General features: G+C 36.2%; 1 pseudogene; it reads left to right on the plus strand.

Moving 5' to 3' along the window:
* Window positions 1–5,052: 5,052 nt before the first annotated feature.
* Window positions 5,053–5,709, plus strand: LOC100684322 (annotated as a pseudogene).
* Window positions 5,710–6,000: the final 291 nt, after the last annotated feature.

Below are 6,000 nucleotides of genomic sequence, written 5' to 3' on the forward strand. Positions count from 1 at the left end.
AATACCTTGATCTGTAGAGGCTTCTCACTTCTCCCTTAATGTCTATCCTCTAAGCATGGCCTTAAAATCTGAAGACAGTTTTTCAAAACACAGTGCATGTGTCTCTATTCAAAAAAAAATCTTACAGATTTCACATTAGATTGTCTTATACAAAGCAGTTTTTTTATATGTATATGCAAAGTAGATGAAATTGGAGAAAGAAATATCACTCTGAAAGACTTTGTGCACCCCCATAACTGCTTTGTTTTCCCTGTTTGGATGGTGGCTGGCTATGCTTTTTTGCCATCTTATTCAATCCTGTCCAACTCCCTAAATCCATCCTCTACCATGACCATACTACTATACCTTGCAATTTCCTATCCACCCAATATTCCTTTTTTTGTCAGTGCACCTTTTTACCCCCCCTTCTGATGCCAGCTTTTGAAAGGAGAAAAAATTATTTCTTAACTCTATACTCTTACTTAAGATAGCTTCCCTCTTCTCCTTGTTCTCACCCACTCACCACATCTCCAGCTCACCTCTAACCTCCACACCTCCCCAGCAATTTCATCACTATTTTGGCCTGAGTCAGAGGAATGATTCACAGAATCATAAAATTCAGGGTGGAAGAGACCTTAAAGGTCAGTTAATTCAACCACCCAACTAAGTGGAAAAACCAGCTCTCATTTTCATTCTTTCTTCCCTGATTTTCCAAACTCAATTGCAAACATAAGAACAGTGTCTCTAGTTGTTACAGAATTTCCTGATTTGTATTTTCCTTCTCTCTGGGATAGCTTGGGTAGAGTCCTATCAATACTTCTACTGGGTAACAATGAGTTACAGATGAGGAAACATGTAATCCTCTAAACACTGAATTGGCCACTCTCAAAAAGTATTTAAAGGTAAGCATATTTATTTCACTTACTCCATTTATTCCACGAGACAACTGAATATTATTCACGGAAGATAAAAATAGATAATTCATCAAAAAAGATATAAAATGGCCCATAAACATATTAAAATATAATAACCTCATTCACGTAAATAGATGTCAATTAAGACTATAATGAGATAATATTTATCATATGGTAAAAATTTAAAACAGGCATTCTCATACCTTGTTAATGGGTATGTACAAAACCTTTATGGACAGGGATGTGTGATATCTAACAAAATTACATATGCATCTGCCTTTTGATCTAGCAAGCCCACTTATAAGAAATTACCCTGAAAATAATACCCCCCAAATAAAAATATATCTATACAACACAATTTAGATTATTCGTTGCTGTATTATTTACAATCTCTAAATATTGGAAACAACCTACATGCCCATTTATAGGAGAGCAGTTGAATAAACTCTAGTGCATTGACACAATGGAGTACAATGCAACTGTAACAAGGAATAAATTCTATGAACCAATACAGAGTGTTCTCCAGGATGTACTGTTAAGTAAAAAAAGAAAAATATACCTATATTAAGTTATTTTTTGTGTAAGAAAACAGAAAATTAGAAGATATACATGTGTCTACTTATTTGTGCATAAAGAAACATAAGCAGGATGAAATAGAAACCAGTAAGACTATTGAAATGAATAAAACAAATGTGGGAAGTCATACCACTTTTTATAGAGTTCTGACTTGTGGAAACATGTGAGTGCCTCATGTAGTCAAGAAAGCAAGGAAGAGAGGAAAAAACTTAAAAAAATTAAATATAAACAGAAACAAATGTACTAAATTGGAGGGAGGAGGGAGAAGGAACTCAAGAAGTTTTAAGTGGAATACTAGGCTATATCCCTTCAAGCCAAAGACAAAAAGTGTTAACAGGTATTGAAGTTCAATGAGTAGAGCTTTTTTTTTTTTCTCATAGACATATATATCAGCAATTCTGAAACTACTTTCTGCATATTCTAGGATTAAGCAAATAAGTCAGTATATTAAGGTCAATGGGAGCCAGTGTTCTCACTGACCAAGAAGAGAGTTACAAATGTGGAAAGGAGGAAGGTCTGAATGATCCCTGTGGCTTTCCCAGCTCTGTCAACCAAGAAGTCTAGAAACAATTATACTCATTTTCTATTTACAAAACAAAACAAGTTTGAGACAGGAAAGATACAACCTGAGTGGCAGAAAATAAGAATTATAGGGATATATCAAAAGGACAAAGAAACCAGCTTGAAGGACTTCTCGCTAGTCCAATCTTGGAAATTTGAACAGCAAAATGATAATGACAGTAATTTATAGCCTATTGAATAAAATAAGAATCATGAGTCCATAATGATATACACACATACGTAGAAAGAGAAAGCTCTTCTTTACAAAAGCAACTAGTAAATATAGAATAAATGATGTACAGGGAAAGTCACTGTTCAGCACTGTCATTGAAATAATTGCTTCGGGCAAGAATCCTCAATGGGTGGCAAACTAGTATGAGGATAGTTGAAGTCACCAGACATCTATATCATCTCAAAGTTGCTCCCCTAAGTTATTTGTAAATTGCAATGAAAAAAAGTAGTAACTTTTTAGTGCAGAATGATGCACTGAGAAGGATACAGCAACTCTCCTAGGTTTTTCCTGCTGAAAATATATAACCTGAATCTAATCATGATTAGGCAAACTCAAATTAAGGAACATTTTATAATATAACTGGCTGTGCACTTCAAAAATGTCAGTGTCATAAGATATGAAGCAAGACTAAAGAACTATTCTAGATTAAAGGAGACTAAACAATGCAATGTGAGATCCAGCAGCTTTTTTTTGTTGCTTTGTGGTTGGTTGGTTGGTTGGTTGGTTGGTTGGTTTCTATAAAGAGAAGTACTTGGACAATTTGAAAAGTTTGTCTGTATATCACAAAATAAGTTATATCAATGTTAATTTCATGATTTTGATGATTATATTTGTTAGGCAAAAGAATGACCTTGATTTTAGGGTGCTCACTTGAAATATTTAGGGGTAAGTAGTATCATATCTGCAACTCTCAATTTTTTATCTTTTTGAAAACCTTCTAGGTGAAGAGTATCTTTTGGAATCTTCTGGCAACTTTTCTATAAGTTTGAAAGTATTATAAAATAAAAACATACAAGGAAAAAAACTACTACCCTTATATGGTTGATCTCTCTAATACCTATTGGGCACTTATTGTATGCTCTCTCCTCCACTTCATTTTGTGTTCCATTCTGTAGGATCTCCCACCCACTCATCCTGGTAACAAAATTGAGAGTTTGTGTGGAGTGGGCAGTCTTTGAGTCTCCTAACTCTCAGATGTGAAAAACAGATATATTTCCATTTTTGCTTAACATTTACCAACTCCATCCTTTACACACAGCAATAGTGGTACATATGCTGCTCTCATTATGTCATCTACCAAAGGTGGCTGCAAGAATATGATGTGGGACATTTGGACCAATTCCAGCCCTTTGCTATAAATCTATTCTAAAGAATACTTGAAAACCTATATAGTAGGTACAAAGAAGCCTAGGGAAAACTAAAATAGGTACATTTGTACTTTTTAAAAGTATCTATACACTTGAAAACGAGTTTGTGTGTACTGTACTTAAGTTAGGCAAATGTGTGTGACGCATGTATTCATTCATTCAGAAGGCCCTTATGGAAAAGCTAGTACTTGCCAGGTTTTATGGATACATTCTATAGATTCCAAAGCTAAAGGAAACTGTTCCTCTTCTGGAGTAGTACTTTTGGGAAGGAACAATGTGATAAGTGCTGTAATTGAATGATATACTATGCATTCTTGGAACACAAAAGAGAGAACTCACCTCACAATAGTTGATGTTAAAACACAGAAGCCAAAGTCAAAATGCCATAAAAGATACTTGAGACACCCAGCTGCCTTTGCCAGGCCGACATCCTAAATCTTGTCTGTGGTATTCCTGACCAGTGATCATGGAAAGGGCTATAGTATCATCCCTGTGCCTTAGAACTGACTCCTAGACAGGAGCCCAGAAAAGGTGAGACACTGAAACAGGGACAGAGTTGACCCGAACATCCAATCCCTTAGCCTTCCTCCTCTACCCATCCAGAAGGCCTCTACTTTCAATCTTTAAAATATAGACTTGCCACATAACATTTCATTTAATAAAAAGGTGGGGCACCTGCATGGTTCAGTGGGTTAAGCATCTGCCTTTGGCTATGGTCATGATCCTGGGGAGTCTGCTTCTCCCTCTCCCTCTGCCTCTACTCCCACCCCCCAGCTTGGCTTTCACTCTCTTAAATAAACAAATAACTTTTAAAAAATAAAAATGGTGGTAAAAAATCCAAATAAGCATGAATTTTAACACATAATTTCTTACATTGATGTGAGTGTGTGTGTGTACAAACGTGCGTTTCCAACTGGAATGTAATCCTCTTGACACCTGGCATGGAAGTACACAAAAAGATTGTCCAAAGAGGCTGTGTAACAATAGTTGGTTTATGTAAAAGGATGATTACTCCTGCAACATTCCTAAGAGTGAAAATCTGATACAACTTAAACATCCAGCCAATGGTTAGATAAATGTTACCTGAGCCATGTTATGAAAGGATTTTTTACAGAGGTAGATTTATATGTGCTCATATAGAAGACTGTTACAAATATATTGTCAAGCATGCATACAATTTTGTTAGCATTGCAATGCTAATGAAGTACAAATCTTGACTTACAACCTTAGATGTGCAAGACATGTAACTTTAAAAAACAGTGAAGTTATTTTCTGCTTTAACCTTACTTTTATCTGCTCATAGAAAACTAATTCCTGACATTGCATTTAAGTTCCAGGAAGGCTTATTTGGGCTAAGTTGAGGGTGAAAAAAGATGGCTCATCCCTGGTTTTGTCCTCTATCAGCACCAGCATGCCAGGATCCTTTCTTACCCTGTCTAGCCATCCACCTTAGGATCATGCCAATCATTTCTGTATCTTCCTCTTCCTGAGCCTGGCTCTCCAGTTACTCCCATGCCCTTCCCAAGAGTCATTCCATACGTGCTAGGCTGTAGGAAACTCTGAAAGACCATCTAAAGTCCAGTGAGTCTTATGCACACGTGCAAGAAGTGTGTATTGGAGATGGCCTAAAGCCACAGGGAAAATGGTGGAAAGTTCACCTTTGCCATTCCCAGAAAGTGGTTTATGGCTTTGTTCTTCTGTTAAGCTCCCAGTTAGGCTTCATACTATATTTTGTGTGGGTTTTTTAAATCCTGAATCTTGGCTAGACTCCTTAGGCTTAACCTATCGGCCTGAAAACAAACAAACAAAAAAAACAAAACAAATGAGAAACAAAAAGAAAACCCAAAACCTATGCCTCAAAAATATTGGGCAGTTACACTTCCTGTCACTTCCTCATTACTATCTATAGTAATCAGTCATGAACTCTTACTTGGAATAAACATGATGAGTACCTCTCCACTCAACGCCATTCATAAAATCATAGGTAACTATGCTAAAAATCAACAGTAGAAGAAATACCAAGAAGACACCATCCCAGCATTAGGAAATATTCCTATTAGTGGGGCTCCTGGGTGGCTCAGTCAGTTAAGTGTCTAACTCTTGATTTCAGCTCAGGTCATGATCTCAGGGTTGTGAGATCAAGCCCTGTGTCCAGCTCTGTGCTGGGCATGGACGCTGCTTAAGATTCTCTCTTTCTCCCCTTTCTAAAAAAAATAAAGAAAATAAAGAAATATTCCTGTTAGTGAAGCAAACCAAAATGTTCTTTCTTTCAGCTAAAGAATTGCATGCCAAAAACTAACTTGCACAGACTAACACCAAGTATTTATTATAAATTTTTATGTAATAATTTTGACTTTTTTATTAGTAGCTGATATTGAAATATTTAAAAAGTAAGTTGGACTTCTCTTAGATTAAGTTCCATTATAAATGTTCTCAAATATTAGTTATTAATGAACAGAATAAATGAAACACTGCATTCCCATAAAAAATGCTAGCTACCCTCTTGACATTTCTTTTGCTTCTGGGGCCTTGTCACTCCCCCTGCCTGAGAATCTACCTAGAACGCAGGCACAAAGTGTATACCCTCAAA

Source organism: Canis lupus, chromosome 1, assembly GCF_011100685.1.
Source record: "Canis lupus familiaris isolate Mischka breed German Shepherd chromosome 1, alternate assembly UU_Cfam_GSD_1.0, whole genome shotgun sequence".
NCBI classification, from domain to species: Eukaryota; Metazoa; Chordata; class Mammalia; order Carnivora; family Canidae; genus Canis; species Canis lupus.